The sequence below is a fragment of the Hermetia illucens genome, chromosome 1, assembly GCF_905115235.1.
Source record: "Hermetia illucens chromosome 1, iHerIll2.2.curated.20191125, whole genome shotgun sequence".
Lineage (NCBI taxonomy): Eukaryota > Metazoa > Arthropoda > Insecta > Diptera > Stratiomyidae > Hermetia > Hermetia illucens.
This window is the reverse complement of record NC_051849.1, coordinates 75,205,712-75,222,812: the sequence shown is the minus strand read 5'-3', so window position 1 is coordinate 75,222,812 and position 17,101 is coordinate 75,205,712. Positions and strand designations below refer to the sequence as shown.

Genomic DNA, 17,101 nt, shown 5'->3' with positions numbered 1-17,101 from the left:
CTCTTCCTTTTTTGTGGAACCGCCGCAAAGTATTACTGCGCGGGGAGGATTGCGCGACCAAGCCTTCCATTCTTCGTGCCCTCCTTACGAGTTATGTTATCACAACATTCCCATCAACCAACTAAAAATCCAGAAAATATGATTCCGCAGAAAGAATCATATTTCCTTAACCAGAATGGCAAGAACTGGCTGATAAGTTTTTTATATCAGTTTAACTGCATTTTCTAATGAAATATTATTTTGCAGTTTCGTATATCAGTCTAGCTGCATCTTCTAATGAAGAATCATTTTCTCAACTAAGCATATTTCATGAGAATATGTTCATTTGATGGTAATTACAGTTTTGATTGCAAAGACCACCGCCGTTTCATTATTACTGTTTGCAAAAAAGTTATTATAATTGAATTGAATAATAAATATATAAAGAAAATGAAGTTTTTTTTGGGATAAGCCAAAGCTTATCATTTATTTTGTGCTCTCCGCTTGATTGCTCAGTTCACCGTACATCAGATTCTCTGCGACTTCAGACCCCGACCCCGAGGATGTTCTGATGGCTATTGCTAACTTACGAAGAGTCTTCCAGGCTCCCGCTCTCTCATGTAAAATCGTGGATAGTAGAGCATAACAATGCTACGGGTCTTCAAGCAACCACATTCAGGGTAGGAGGGAGAATCATCAATTCTGAATTGGTGGAGAAATGGGATCAGATGGTAGTTAATTTCGCCGTGTCGTCGTTGAATCTATTACTAGATATGGGGAATCCAAGTGTGGGTCCAGCCACCACTCTGAGATTCATCCCACCGTTGCAATTTTCGCAGCGTCTCCCGTGTTTCTGCCTTTCGGTATTCTGCATCCATTTCATGAGGATTCATTCTCCTTTTCGCGTACAGACAGTGAGTCTCACTTGACAGAATGTCCATCGGAATCATTCCCGCGATAGCACACGCTGCCTCGATTCAGGTTTTTCTGAAGGCGCTGCACACCTTTAGCGCCACTAAGCTGTAAGTCATGTTTACTCTCCTCCGATTGTTCTCACACGCTAGTGCTTCCTCCCAAACTGGTGCGGCGTATAATAGCGTCGAGTAATCTGCGACAGTGTCTCGTTCTCCTTCAGTGTTAGACATCATCCGCACTACCAATATGCTGATAGCTGCCGCTTTCTCGCTGACATATTATTTTGCGACGACCACCACGCTAGATCATTTGTGAAACCATTATCGTGGCTTCTTTTGGCACGAGAAGTACAAGGGCAACTGGCTCAGTTGAGTGCATTTTTGACGTCTAACATTGCCACGGCACAGCATTTATTAGACGACATCGCATCTCGAGCCAGCCTCCAAACCGAATCTATGGCGTCGTTAAATGGGCTTGTCGGAATCTAAAATGTTGCTCCCATGGGCCATCCTTATGGTAGGGAGAAGTCTACTGTAGATGACCCTTTCGAGCATTTTGCATACCTTGTCGTAATGGACAATCAGGGGGCATGATGATGGATGCCCCGGTTGCTTATTGGGCTTCGAAAGCAAAACTAGTTTTTGCCTTTCCCACCCAGCGGAGGAAACTCCTTCTACCACGCATGCTTCAAATACGTTGGTCAACCTGTCGGATATGGTTTTAACAGCGAGTTTAACGGGTCTTTTGGAAAGAGCATCCAAACGGAAAGCTTAATTATCACCGATTCTCCGGCAAATCTCCTCAAGTTCCTCCTCGGACATTTAACGCTTGCTTATGCTTGCTGCACTCACCTTTATCCGGGGGGAACAGCGTCACCACAATATCGAGCAAAAATGGGGGCGGGTCATATGTGGTGTTTTCCCTCTTACCTTCTTCATAACCATCCTATCACAGTCGCCGGGGCATTTGGCCATTTTATTCACAATCAGACGGTCATGGTATCGCTCATAGATTTCGTAGTTATATAGGCTACGGAATCGTCCTTCCTCATGTAGGGGGTCAAAAATTCTTCGGAGGTTTATCCTCTCGAATGCGGCCAAGAGTTCGCAACTTTTGTTGCTAAGAACCCAGGTTTCCGAGGAATACATTTGGACTGACAAGATCGTGGTCTTGTACAGTAAGAGCTTTGACCCTATGGTGAGACGTTCTGAGCGAAACAGTTTTTGTAAGATAAAATGGGCTATGTTGGCAGCCAACAACCGTGAACAGATTTCATCCTCGTAATTGTTATCGGTTGTGATTTTCAACCCGATCAACGATTTCAAAGTTGTAGTCCCCTATCCTTATTATTCTCGTTTGACCAGTGTATTTTGATGTTGTTGGTTGGTTGGTTTTTGGTGCTCAGGTTGCCATCATATATTTCGTCTTGCCTTCCTTGAAGTATAGCTCAATATTCCGCGCCGAACACCGCCTGCTCGGTTTGGATAAAAGCAGTTTATACGTCTCGAGTTATCCCATAATCTCGATCTCGTCAGCAGACCCGTAGTTAGGTAGACTTAAAGAGGATGGTCCGTCTCGCATTTACCTCAGCGGCACGGATCAATTTTCCCAGTGGCAGGTTAAAAAGGACGGATAATAGACTGTTGTTGATGTTGAATGGTCTCGAGAGTGATTCCACCAAGAGAATAGTAAGCTGTCTTCCAGGATGTTCAATTCGCATAGTCTGCCCAGCTTACAAGGAATATGAATCCATACCAGATTTGTGAAGCGGATATCGGCAGAGCATGCAATCACCTCAAAGCCGATCCTACAGAACTCCTGTGCTCGATCCAGGAATGTAACAACTTCGTTGAAATACAAAGTCTAGAGGAGAACAAAAACAGCATCACAGATTCTCGAGCGCAGTGCGGCTTAATTTCATTGAGTTAGTGGCTTACTGCTGATTCGAATCTTCGGAGGAAACAGAAACTCACTCAATTAAATTAATGAAATTAAGTTTAAAATTTTCACGGTGCAAAATCCCAATTATATGATCTAAACTTAAAAAAGTCGGGAAACCGGAAACTTGACGCTTAAGATATAAAAGGTTTTGTGTTTCCTTATGTAAGGAGGGATGAACGCATGACAGTTTCGCTTGTACACAGTTAAAAATTCCATTGCCCTCTAGTTTTTAGAAAGAAATGAAAAATGGGTCTAAGATTAAGAAGGAGGGTTCCCAGCAAATTTTAGTAATATGTTATTTTCCTATTATTAACTTCATTTGAGCGGTATGGAGGGTATTTCGGGGTCCGGATGTCATATAGAGGCATCATCATGATTTTTTTCATATTTTTCTGGGGATTAGTCTTAGTTTGGGATTAATCTTGAACCGATTACTAATTTCTCTGAATTCATTTAAAATACAATCATCAATTTTGAACTATGTTTATTCTTTTCCAACGAAACATTGTTTCACCAGGACACAAAAGAAGCAAATTTTATTTTCGTAGCGTATAATTTGATCGATTTAATATGCATATGACAAAAGTAGCTAACCCTTCGACACAATGGCGCATATAGGTTGTCACAGCTAGATAGAGTGTTTTATCACATCAGGATCAATATTATCACCCGATGTGATATAACACTAATCACATAATCTTAAAGCAATTGTTATTTCAACATGGTTCCAGCTCTGCAATAAGTGTGTAATGAGTACTCGGCACTTTACTTTTTTGCAAGTTCGGTGCTCTGGTATTCCAGATATGATGAATATTTTCACAATTCTTTACTTTTCTTACAGTATGTCACTAAGTGTAGAAATTTACAGTTCACGAAATTACGCTGTAAAGTTTGTATCAAGTGGGACAAATATGTATATGGTACATATGTTCCCGTCTCTAAATTTAAACACGTATGGTAAATGCTTACCCTAGAAGCCTCTTTCTAATGAGTTAGTTAAAAATCTATTTCTATAATCTTGAACTGAAATGCACTAATTAAGATATTCCTATGAGATAAACGTGCATAAATATAATGAGAGCGCATTTCTTACATTCTTCAGTTTGTTGACACCTAAAATCGTTGACCCATTTTAGAGTTCCACTACCCTCGACTGTTTGCAGAGACATTTCTGCTTGGAGAGAGATACCAGTTATTCTTCATACACATTGAGGAACTCTACTCTACTGACATTTGTGGAATATATTGAAGAGGAAACATCTCATCACGTGAAATTAAAATGTGGCATTGGGATTGCTTTCTTGCCACCGCAGTTGCCCCCGAAAACTCCCTCCGATGCCACTTATCATCATGCAGCGCACTCAAAACTCTGCTGGTAAACGTGCTTTCAATATTGAGTCGCTTCCAGCATATTCAACTGGAGGAATGTCCTTGCAGTAAAATAAGATTCAACAGTCAAAATTTGCTTAGCAAAGAGAATTTTTGAATATCTATTTAATTTATAATAAGTATTGGGTGATGTCGCAAATATTAGCAAAGAATTTTTGAACCTACTTTCAGTATGTGACCGAATGCTTATATGCAACATTGACCTCGTCCTGGAGATACAGGAGGATAGCATACTCAAGATTAAATATTAATCATGCATTTCAGTTTGCGACTGTTATTAAAGGAGCTTTGAAACCCTTTAGTTGTTTTGAAACATTTCTTATTATACATTCGAGTACGTGTTTGTTACCCCAGGCGAAAAGAAGAAGTACTAATCCCTAAGATAACTTTGAGAATAAAAGGAGCAGACACTTATGAGATATACCGCTCTTATATTATAACAGATTGCTTCAAAAAAGGAAAGTGAAATTCTTAGATTCGGAAAGAAAACTTTCTATTTGTCTCATAAAAATTAATTAAAAGTAATAGAATGCATCGCTACTGGATTTAACCGAAAATAAAGTTTTGTGCAACAGTTGAGTTAGTCTTCAACTCCGCCGCGCTATTAGCATAGTATACTGGTCTCAAGCCCAGGTAAAGGAGGAGGGTTTGAGGCAACGTACTTTGTACTATCCTCAGTAAAACAAAAATAAAATGTTGAGGTCCGGGAAAGAGATAAATAGAGTATAGTCATGGAGTCATGGAGTTATTCCACTATGCTAAATCCTACCTGATCTCTCTTGGTGACAGGTCCCGCGACAGGCCGACCAAGAAAATGCAAATTTATAAGTATGCGAACCGGGAAGCAAGGAAAGCAGTGTCACCCGAGTAAACCATTACGACAATCTGTACAATAAACTGGACACTCGGGATGGCGAGAGAGATCAACTTGCTAAAAGCCGTAACGAGCGTACACAGGATATCGAACACTTCTGTTGCGTTAATGACAAGAACGGTACTTTGCTTACCAACCGTCCAGCCGCAACGGATAGATAGCGAGAATACTTCGAGCAGATTTCAGTTGAGGAATTTGCTCATCCTCCACTTCCACAATCATTGCTTATATTTGGCGCTGAGACGAAGCAATAAAACGAATGAAATCGGGAAGAGCCACAGGACCTAACGACACCGCATCTGAACTCTGGAAAGCGAAGAGCTGTGGCTCAGTGAATGCTTTAATCGGGTTACTCAGGAAGGAAGAACACCATCTGACTGGCAAGAAAATACCACAGCTCCAATATGGAAAAAGAAAGGTAGTCCAGCAGAATGTTCAAATTACCGTCCCATCCAATTACTTTCACATACCATCAAGATTTTTAACGCATTCTTGACAACCGTATTCGCGAAACCGTTGAAATAACCATGAATCAAGCCGGATTTGTCAAACACTGCGGAACTACTGACGCAATATACGCTGCGCGGTTATTCAAATACCATGAGAAGCATCGCCCCCTTTACATAGCATTTCTGGATCTAGAGAAAACTTTTGACCGCGTGCTACACGAACTCCTCTGATATGCTTTACAACAACATTTAGTGGCTGAAGAACTCGCGCGCTGGGTCCAATTGCTCCACCACGATCCGAAAAGTAAAGTTCGAAGTATGGCGGGTGTATCAAAACCGTTTCATGTCTCTGTTGGTGTTCATCAGGGAAGCGCCCTCTCACCACTTCTCTTTAATCTTGTTATGGACACCGTCACACGGGATATCCAACGTGCAGCGCACTATACACTGCTTTATGTAGATGATGTTTTCCAAGCATCTGATAGCAAAAATGATCTCGAGCAACTTGTTCAAAAACGGAACGGAACGGATTGAATCTGAATTTTTGACGACCGATCCCCATGAAACAGGCACAATCACTGTCAGGGGTAGCGATCTGCCCAGAACTGAGTGATTTAAATACCTCGGGTCAACGCTATCAACCAATGGGAAACTATTATACGTTATGAGATTGCTTCACGCATTAACGCAATCTGGATAAAGTGGCGTTCCACACGCATTTTTTTCGGAAACATTTTTCGCGATTGACACCGAACTTAAAGCGGGCCCCCATACATGCAAAAGGGGGCTGTGATTTTTTTACACTAAATATAGTCATGTGGGGTAAGTTTTAGTTTTGCCACCTGTTCAAAGTTTGGGACTGCGGGAAGTCGAAAGTGATCACTTCTTTCACGGACCCATTCTCAGAAACTACCCAAACGAAAAATCTTAAAATTTCAGGAAGCTGCCACTATATAGCAGCTAGGCTTCAAAATATCTCCATACTGAGAGACATCGTTAATCCAGCAGCGGCTGGTTTTTTGAGTCGATATCTATCACTGCTAGACCAGAACTGGCTCCATCGACGGAGCCGCTCAGAACAAGTTGGATTCTTCGCCCCACCCACATGGGCACAAACCCTCGCTATTAAAAGCGCTGACACTAGTAGGGAGTGTGAAACTTTCACAGCAAACCATCGACCACACAGGTCCTGCCTTTCATCGCACTGGGTGACAAGATCATAGAGCTCTGTGAATTTATTAAGGAACAGAATATTTATCAAAATATAAGTCTAATGATAAAAGGCATCCGGTTGGAATGGGGTGAAGCGCAGCACGAAACAGCAGTGAAGGTTTGAAGCGAAAAAGTGAACCAGGCGACATTACTATTGCTCGTTCAAAACACGAGAGAGGAAAAACCGGGGAAAAGGCTGCGAGAACAATTAAACTAATCAACAGGGAAGCAAAACCCGAAGAGAAAAAAAGGCTCAACTCCGAAAAAAAGTGAAACAGGTGAAGAGGATGGCTAAAGCTTCCGGCGAAGCTCATATCGTTACGATTTTGGTAAAAGAGGGTAGATCTCTGAAGGAAGATATTGAAGCCCGAAGAAACGTGGCGCCTCGAAAAGGAAAGGTAGGAGAAAGATAAGGCCAGAGGAAGCCGACATAAGAGTTAGTAGGCCGAAAATTATTATAGTCTGCAAAGCCATAGATGGCATCACCAAGAAAGAGAAGGTTCATGAGGTTTTAGGAAAGCGATTCGACCTTATTAGACAAGAAGAATCAGCGGTGAAAACGGTAAGGAAAGCTTATAGTGGAATACAAACCACCATTATCAGCTTACCAGCAATAAAATAAAAAATAAACTGGGCTATGTGTCAGCTTAGGGAACAGGAGGCACATATGCCTTGACTTTAGTTACATTGCGATGGCTTGCATAAATTCAAACGACAGGTCGAATTAATGCAGGATATGCGGAACGGAAGGCCACATTAGCAAGGACTGTGAAGCTGACACAGATTGCTTACTGCGCAGAGGTTGTGAACAATCGAAACATTGCACGAAGAAGTGGGAGCTCTTAACAAAAATCGTAGATGAGCTTGACGCAGACCAACCTCAAGCACTTCCAAATGGCGCGGGATCTACTCTCGCAAGCTATTTGCAGGAGATACATGTATATGGCTATAATTATATTGAAATCAGGAAAGCGGCATTTGGATCAAAAACCAGGGGCCAAGAAAGGCCAAGCAACGCTATGCGGTTGCGGAGAACAATCCTTTCAGCCAATAATGGAGCATCCTGAGAATGGATTCGTCGGAAAAAAAAGTGAAACATATCGATATATAAAGCTGCAATGCTCCACCCAGTGTTACGTTTGCCAAATACGATCAGATGCTAAGTGCTCTAATTCTAGACGCAAGAGGACGTTGTTTGAAAGCCATAGCAAGTGGTTTTGACGCGTGGGGTCTTGAAGAGATAGCCGAAAAATGAATGCGAGAGAACGTCTTCTACTCGACGAATTCCCGGAGCTAGCCGGAGGGGACCTGCGTTGTGTAACGGACCTAACATACGTGAGTGCCATTTTAACCAGAATACTGGGTGGTTTGCAACTCCCCAAGTGTAACATAGACCGCTTGTATGATTCAAGTGTCGCTAGATAGTTGCTGATTGGACAGAAAATACACTGAGTAACCCGCATGCCCTTTTCTCGGGTGTTACGCACGTCGTCGACCATCTGATCTGGCTGAGTGCAGAATTTTGAAAGCAGATCGATGAACGGAAGGGATTCAGGATACTATTTACCGTTGCGAGCGGTGACGGGCGTGTCGCACAGGAGTTCCGATACCGTGCAAAATCCCGCGAACTTTAACGTAGTATGGGTCGTAACACAAGATAATTTGTTATTGAGCTGATCAGAGAAGCAGAAATTCCCGCGCAATTATTTCAGAAGTGTATATCGCATCATGGAAGAACTTGTATGTGGTCGAAAACCTTTCGATGGTTTTATCAGGGTCCCTAACGGTCGACTTCTCATCCACGATGACGAGCAGCTTAAGAGGTAGAAGGACGACTTTACTAGGGTATCATATCCAGCAAAGTTTCACCCCTTGTACCCCCAACTCATCTCGGAGGACAATGTACTCAAATGTAGCAAAACCGCTGGGTTCTTGTCTTGACGGTCTGCTACTTCCACTCGGATGAAAATGGAAATTCGAGACTTCTCCGGAGGGTAGAAGAAGGGGTTGATCATTAAGACTCCAAAGAAGGGCATCCGTCTAGAGCGTGACAATTGGAAAGGTATCTGCATGCGATGCCGTCGCAAAGATATAGGTTAAATAATTCTGAAATGGATCACGTAACAGCTCGAAAACTTGATAGCCAGAGAGCAGGTTGGTTTCCGCTCCGGTTCCTCCGGCACTGACCAAATCAACACCCTAGAGATATTATAATTGTGGTACAGTGCACGGAGTTTAGATTGGCCTGCTCTTCATGGTTTTCGAGAAACCTTTCGACAGTGTGTACAGTAAGTGTATCTGCGTAGAGCAGAAGGCGGGGCATTCCCGACAAATTAATAAAATTAATAACTATTATCAGAGTAACATATGATGGCGAAAAATGTCACGTGCTGCGTTGAAGTAAAATCTCAGACGAATTTGTGGTCCAAAGCGGAATTTGCCAGGGTTGCATCTTGTCACCGATATAAATTTTCCTCCTTCCGGGGAACGTGGAGGGGTTCAATGGATTATGACATATTTTCTGAAACACTTTGACTATAAATACACAAATAGATATCATTCTATTTGCTCTCCCACTGGGTCATGGACCTTGGCTAAGTCGTTCTGAATTTGGAAAGATGGGCGAGTACTGAAGATAAACACCAATAAAGCCAGAGTTTTGAATTTGACGGGTCATCGCACTCACCCTGTTTGTATTAATGAACAGTGCATCGAAAGTGTAGATCAATTTGTATATCTAGGAAGCGTGGTTTCTGCGAACAGTGGCACCGAGCTGCGGGTCGCTCAACGCATTGGTACTGTTAGATCCGCTTTCAATGCCGTTTAAAATCTGTAAATACAGATATCCCAATACCAAAATCAAGTTGAGACTATTTTCTGCTGGCTACTATATGGGAGTAGTACATGGAAAGTGATCCCCACTGTAACTCAAAAGCTCGAAGCTTTCGCCAACATTCCTTTACGACCTATGATCAGAGCATGTTGCCTTAATACAATCCCGAGCGAAGAACTTCGTTCGCGCACAGGTCAGCTACCTCAACGGTCCGTGAACGATGGCACGTAATCGTGGTTGATGCGCTACACCCCACCTAGGGGTCACAGCCATATATATAAATATTTTATTGCTTTGTTGAAACGGAGGCGTCTAAAATTGTATAGGTAAGTTAATTGGATTTTATGACGTCCTCCGGCGGGTATCCATTTATAGCGAATTACAACAGCCTTGAGAAAATCATGGTTGAAGATCTAGTACGATGAAGCCGATAAAGGCAGCAACTAAGGACATCCCGGTAGACAGTCTCTCTAGAAATGGTAAAGGAGATCAGACAAAGGCGCATCGGTTATTTCAAGTAGAAGAAGAAAATCCTGCTAGACAAAACTTGTTGACAATCCTTTCAATTCCTTTCAAATTCAGTTTTAAAACAAGATTCGTTTAGATAAAATAATGATATGATATGAGACGAGATGATCTTTCCCAGAGATTGAAAGATGAGCAACAAAATGTTGATAAACGACAGGAATGGCGAGATATTCGGTGCAGTCTGCACATAGAAGAGGCATATATGGCATACTGGTCAAAAAAGCAAACCCGGAAGATAAACCAGAAGAGAGTAAGTCACTGATGAGCAGTGGAGTCAGCAAAATGGTCAGTGTAGGACCGACGCCATTTTAAATAACCGCGAGCAAGGAAGGCATCGATGATAATCATTTATGCGCTTTTCAATCATATACTTCACAGTGGAGTGCAAAGCCTTGAAATAAGCAAGGTCGGCGTCATTCCTAAAAATCCGGAACTGCTTCCATAGTGCAGCTTCTGGCGGATGTTTCTACGGATCTCCGTGGTGAGCCGAGCTGGGTGAGAGCACAGACAGCGAGGAAGAGAAGAGCCGTAACATGGGACAAGGGAAGGATGTTGTGAAGATTATCAATAGTTTGAACGCAGATTGAATTAGATAGTCGATTGAAGCTTAGGTTAAGCTGAAACCATCAAAATTGGCGTTTTGGAAATTGAGTTTAGCTCACTTGCGGGCAGGTTGGAAGGAAGAGATCGAGAGTGTGGTCCAAAGAGTATTCATACAAGAGGAGAGTAGAAGGAAAAAGCGGTAGCGGTTGCTGGAAGGAATTGGAAAGCTAGAATGAATAGGTTAGTTGAGTGTGGGGAAGGAAGCGAACCTGTCAGCTAGAACTTCGGAGAAACTGTCAAACAATTCTTCATACAGATGAGAGGGCAAGCATCGGTGAACTTCTTTATGCTGTTTTGTCCAGAGGACATGGATGGGTTCAATAAACATGATATGTTTCCTCAAATATCCACACTACGGTGATGAAATTTGCTAGATCCCACCGAGTCATAGATCTGAGCCAATTGGCTCTCATTTAAAGAAGAAGGCAAGTAGAGTCGAACTGAAGACAAGCACCAACAAAAACAAGTTCTGACTGGCATCGCAATCTTCATATCTATCTAATGGACCGAATATCGAACACCAATTGATCAATTTGTATATCTAGGTAGTCGTTTCTGCTGACAGCGGCACCGAGAATGCAGTAATCTCGACACCAACATCAGGTTGAGATACACTTTGGGCAGTTACCAATTAAAGAGTTTATCATTATCACGGAACATTTTAGACCGATGCAGTTTCGAATGCATCACAAAATTGTCACATAAGATCGATATCATTAGGTCAGCTAATTGGGCTGGTTAGCACATTATACCTCGATTTCCTTTAACTTCGACGATTCAGCCAGACAGGCTTAACCGAGAAGGCCCTGAATTTATATTATTTCCTAGATGTTTTTTGTTACAATAAAAACAAGAAGTAAATGTTTTACAAAAACTTTTCCAAAAATTAATTATGGGTGATTTTGTCTAGAACGGATTAAAAAGTTTTCTTCCAACATTTTCCGAAATTTATTGAGAAACCTTTCTTGTTCCACGGCAAAAATTACCATGAACGAATGTTCTCGTTGCTCCCATTGCCTATCCCTTGATAATTTTTCGGAGTAAGAAACGAAGGAGGGTTCTTTTATTCTCATTAATCCTTGCTGGAAAACATGTAATCAATGCTAATAACACATTTAACCCAAACACGGTATCACAGCAACGAAACACATATTGCTGCAGATGGTGACGCGAATGTTTCAAATTATTTTCCAAAAATTTCATCTGCACACTGGGAACCAGGTCAATTTGGTGTTTACGAGGAGCAAGAGCAAGGACTAGGATGAAGCGAAATGAATAGATATGAAGCGTACTGCAAACATTGATTCTTCTTGTATGTCTGCTATGTATACACTTATTCAAAACTCAGAGAGAAGCAAAGCGCCGGAGAAAATTGGATTTTTAGGACCAGCAACTACGTAATTCTACGAAATTCAATAAACGATTCAGAGTTTTGGTAAGTCATCCAGCTTTCGGATCGTTGAAGCACATAATCCCTATCAGGTTTGTACAGTCATGAAGAAAATCTTCGGTATGCCCTAATGCGTTCGAAAAAGAAATTGAACCTTATAATGCTTCCAGGAGCTAGCACACCAACGTGGAAGTTGTGTGTATAGGAACGAACTTTCTATTTACCAGGCTTAGTTCAATATTTACTCTCCCCCACAATATTTTGCTATTTTTCAATAGAAAATTGAAAGAAATCACTAATATGATTTCTTCTACTTATTGCGACAATCAGTTACCGATAATACATCCCTATCGGAAGGACATACTTTGGATACATGTACCTTTTAAATGTTCCCTATTTATTTTCATTTGTAAGCAAGAGACATGTATGTATTATGGCAGGAAGTACAAATAGTTCGAAGAATTTACTCTCCCATATTCGCTCAATTCAATTTTTACTTTTTATCTCTGGTGATGTAACGTTGACATCAACTTATCTCTTCCTTGTGCATGAATGTGTTCTTTTAAGTTGGGTAGCACAAAGTTCCTTCTAAACCTCCATACGTCGCTTCATTTTGACTCGAAAAGTACGCCACTTAAAAACCCTGTAGCAAATCTCGAAGGAGGGACCACGTCCCTTCCCAACCAAAGTCAATGCGACTCTGCGATTCCGTCATACATGCAATGAAGCAAAGTCAAAGAGCTCGCAGCATTCTGGGGTATTTTAAGTTTTTACAGGACATTCATTCCCAAAGCAATAACGGCACCACTCAGAAAGATTCTTCAGGGAAAAATCAAAGGAAGTTCACCAATCAGCTGGACTTGCAAATCTACCACAGCTTGTGAAACTTCCAACAAGGCACTGCAACAGGCAACGCTGATTGTAGATTCGAAACTTGATGCTCCGTTGGCTAGCTAGCGTCAGAACAGCCCTCCAACTACGAATTAAGGGTAACTGGAATCGATTGGGTTTTTTTTAAAGCGCGAAACGTAAATACGGAGTGTATGATCGGGAATTACTGGTTACATATGTGCATCGGGCAGTTTACCACCGACATCCAGCTCGTATCCCGTTTCGATAACGTTGTCACGGACGTATTATCGCGTGTTGAGTAGTTGTAATCAATAATTGTTCACGCAAAACTTGCAGCATATCAGCCCGCTAACGAGGAACTCAACATACTCCAACAAAGAAATACAGAGTTCAGACTAAAGCAATTCCAGTTTCCGCGGTTCCTTTACGTCACCCATCCATTTTAAAAAACCGTTTTTAGGAACTGAACCTTACATTGAATTGGTAATACAGAGGTATGTTTGGCCATCTGTCGAAACCGGCTGCAGGATTTTCCGCGTTATTGTAATAGTTGCGAACAGTCAATGCGCACAATGATGCCACTCAATGCATGTAAAGGGACAAATAGACCAGATGCTCTCACCAAATTTCATGGCAATCGGTTTAGCCATTTCTGAGTAAATCCCTTGTGGCAGACAGGCAGTCATTGAATCGATTTTAATACAGTTTCGTTTCACACAAAACTATATAATTGTGACATTTTGCGACAGATGCGAAAATGAGAAGTTTGATTTGTTATCATTTAACACTAACAAGTGGATTTCCATGAAACTTTGCGATGTTATGCGTCATACTATTTCCTATGCTGCAAAAGAGTTGTTTCAGTTCAATTTCGAAAAGGTGGCAATATACCATTATTAAGTTTATTTGAGCAGATATCAGATACCATACTAGGCAGGTTTGATGTTACATACGCATTAAGTTTATCAAAATGCAATTCCGAAGACAAAGTTTAGTTGAGTTTTTACAAATTAAAATTCTAAATACAATACTTACTGCTAAAGACGAAAGAAAGCTGGAATGAAAAAAAAATCTTTATTAGAGTCGTAATGAAATGAGTAATAAGCAAAGTATTCATTCATTCATAGGTTAATAAAATTTGATTACATTCTATTATAAAGTGATAAAAACGTTAATTATGATGTTCCTCTAAGTCTTGTATTCGCCGCAGATAAAAAACACTGTACAAAGCTATCTGTAATCACAAAAGCGACGAGCGATGGCCAAAAGACTATCCTGAGCAAAGCTAGAACTAAAAATTGGAAAAACTGAACGCCCGCAAATAGGAATTCCCATAAACTCACTAAAAGATCAACACGCGAGCTAAAGTTGCATGAATCTTTTCTCAAGTCTTCATCTTGACAGTTTGTAGTATCTTCGTCTTTGTGACAGGAGCAGTGTTTTCTTGGAATGCAGTTTCTAATATGTAATATTTTCCCCTTTTCTTCCATTTTAACACCCCTTACCATTCCCAATAAACTTCTCCCTACATCCTTTTTTCCTCCCCGACATTCGTTTGCATCAACCGTTTAAAATTTTAAAAATTAATCACTTCACTTAATTTATTGAAGCCTACCACCTATCATCTTTCCCTAAAATTTCTAAAACTCATTTACGTATTTATATATCAAATTGTCAATTAGTATATAATAAAAATCTTCCAACATTACATGACCGGTCAAAAGGGAACAAGGACCTTGCATTCAAACTTGACCGGTTCATATATTTCGGAGTGCAGGCCTAACGGTTAATCTGGCTGTGGTGAATGAAAATGCATTTATGCACGTGATTAGCGGGACCAGGGACCGGTTGATTAGATGGACGCGTTATTGAAGTTTAGTGGTTCGAGGAGAAAGAATAGTGAAACAGCTGAATAAATTTAAATTTATAATGAATATAAAGGTTTAAAATATAGTCTTTCGATGTAGATAATATAGTATTATTACATTATAATTTTATACAGTATTTTGGAATTAGCGGTTTGTATTTGCTTGGGGCACATCTTGGATCCAAATTTTCCTAAGAACCAAAGTGATTAGGTGTTTTCTTAGCCGCTTGAAAGGGTAGTAAATATGAAGAAAAACAAATAGACGCTTCCGGCAACAACGGCAGCCATTCCGGGTCGGAAGACAGGAATACGCGATCGGAGAAGGCGAATCCACCAAGTGTGAAAAAAGGGAGATAACGTTTTTGGTCTTTTAAGGAAATGTAGACTAGAGTAAGGTGGAGGTTTTGCTCAAGATCGGATACTTACGACGTCGACGATAAATCAGAATAGCGGAACGAAGAAGCATTTATGGGTGTTGCGCAGTGGCGGCCGCGATTTCATTCATATTTCGCCTGCACGCGCGTACATCGATGATAATGTACCAACGAAGTATTAAGTTTAAGCATATGCAGACGGTGGTTGCGGAAGTGCGAAATTATTTCGAAGTTTCTCCCCATGAACGTCGATCGTGCCTGCTTAACGCAGAGGGGAGGATAGTGTCTTCTCAGTGTTTTAAGATCGTCGCAATCCAGAATTAAAACTAAATGATTATAGATTCCTCCAACACGCTAGGCTCAATGTTGCTTTCACTCTTGGCTTCGAACTTTTTATCGTCGCATATGAAAAAGATGAAAGGTAGGAATTGTCTCCATATTGATTTCTACTAAAATTAAGTTAATAATAGTATATTTCTATATTTTTGAGAAAATTGATTACACAGCCCCCTTAAGTTTATCCTAGAGTTACAATCTATGGTTATATATCCCCAAATTTGATCAAACCCGTGCTATTATTAATAAAGTTACAATAACTCCAAGTTGTCTTTTGCGTGTGAATTTACTGCAACCAAAAATACTAAATATCATACTAAACTGAGTAGTTTGATATACTGGATATACATATAGATTACGGGCTACTAACTGAAGAAACAAACAAATCTTTCATACTTGAAAAGTCTAGCTTTCGGTTTCCCGACTTGTTTTTGTTTCTTTTCATTATTTTTTTAGTCTGAATTTATAACGTTTTATCATTTATGAAATACATATGGAAATGAATCCGAACTAATTTCCTAATAAAATATCTAGTTCATAAGCACCGGAGGTGAAAACAACACCCGTATAATAGTTATATTATTTACATAGTCCCCCATGAGACAAATGGCAGAACTGGGCACGGCCGCTGCTAGTTGCCATTCCGAAACCATCCGTACTAAGATTTCTCTTTTTCATCCCACGTGATATCAATTCCTCTTGCTCTGGAGTATCTTCAGGCGAATTTTGGAGCCCCCACAGTCAAGTTCAAGTCATGTTCTATCCTTTTGTCCGTGACCCGCCTATGTATATGATACATAACCGGATCACCGGCAGAATCAAGAATTAGACCATTGCTGTTAAGATACACGAACGCTTCTGGAGGAATGAAGCCTGTCGTGAAAATTGGGCATTCCTCTCGATATCCCCGAATAAACCTCTCTTGGAATTTCTTCCAATCTGTTTGTTTAAAGTTCAGTTCGTGGACGTCACTGTCCATCGGCAGAAGGCGAACTCTTCGTCTATCAAACAGAAGTTCAATAAGGATAGCGTTATGGTCGCTATTGGAAGGTAGAGTCCAGATAGGTATTGCTCTATCCAAGATTTAAGGAATACCCCTCTGTGATTGTTTGTGGCGTTTAGTCACGATGTATGCTTAGCATTCAAGTAAATTAACAGAATGTATAAATTCCCTCCTCTAGATAGTGAAAACAGAATACAAGAGACTTCGATACATTGAAAGGTTTCAAATTGAAGCCTATTAATATGCCTGAAACGATAATGGCGACCCACAAGTATTCCGGTACCACTTCACCATCATAATTTCGTCTATCGTTCCTCACGAATTCAAAATCTTTGAATGTTATCGAATGCCTCGGACTGAGGTGGGTTTTTGAAATCAAGACAATGTCAGGCTGTTACCTGGCAGCGAAATCGAGGAGCTCCGCTCTTCGGTGAATTCCTACGATTTAATTCACATTAATCGCGATGATCCGGAGACCATCCACTGATACCGCTGCGACTGCAGACCTAGCAACGGGCATGGTGTTTGTGTAAATATTCTGTTATACTGTATACTG

At 40.9% G+C, this 17,101-nt stretch overlaps 1 protein-coding gene across 2 annotated transcripts in view; it reads right to left on the bottom strand.

Moving 5' to 3' along the window:
- The window catches only part of LOC119647289, a 751,009-nt gene that overhangs the window by 629,576 nt on the left and 104,332 nt on the right, over nucleotides 1–17,101 (bottom strand). For both annotated transcript variants that reach the window (XM_038048193.1, XM_038048194.1), the window contains exon 3: nucleotides 14,001–14,019. The gene's annotated coding sequence lies outside the window, so the exon portion shown is untranslated. The remainder of the gene's footprint in view (nucleotides 1–14,000; nucleotides 14,020–17,101) is intronic.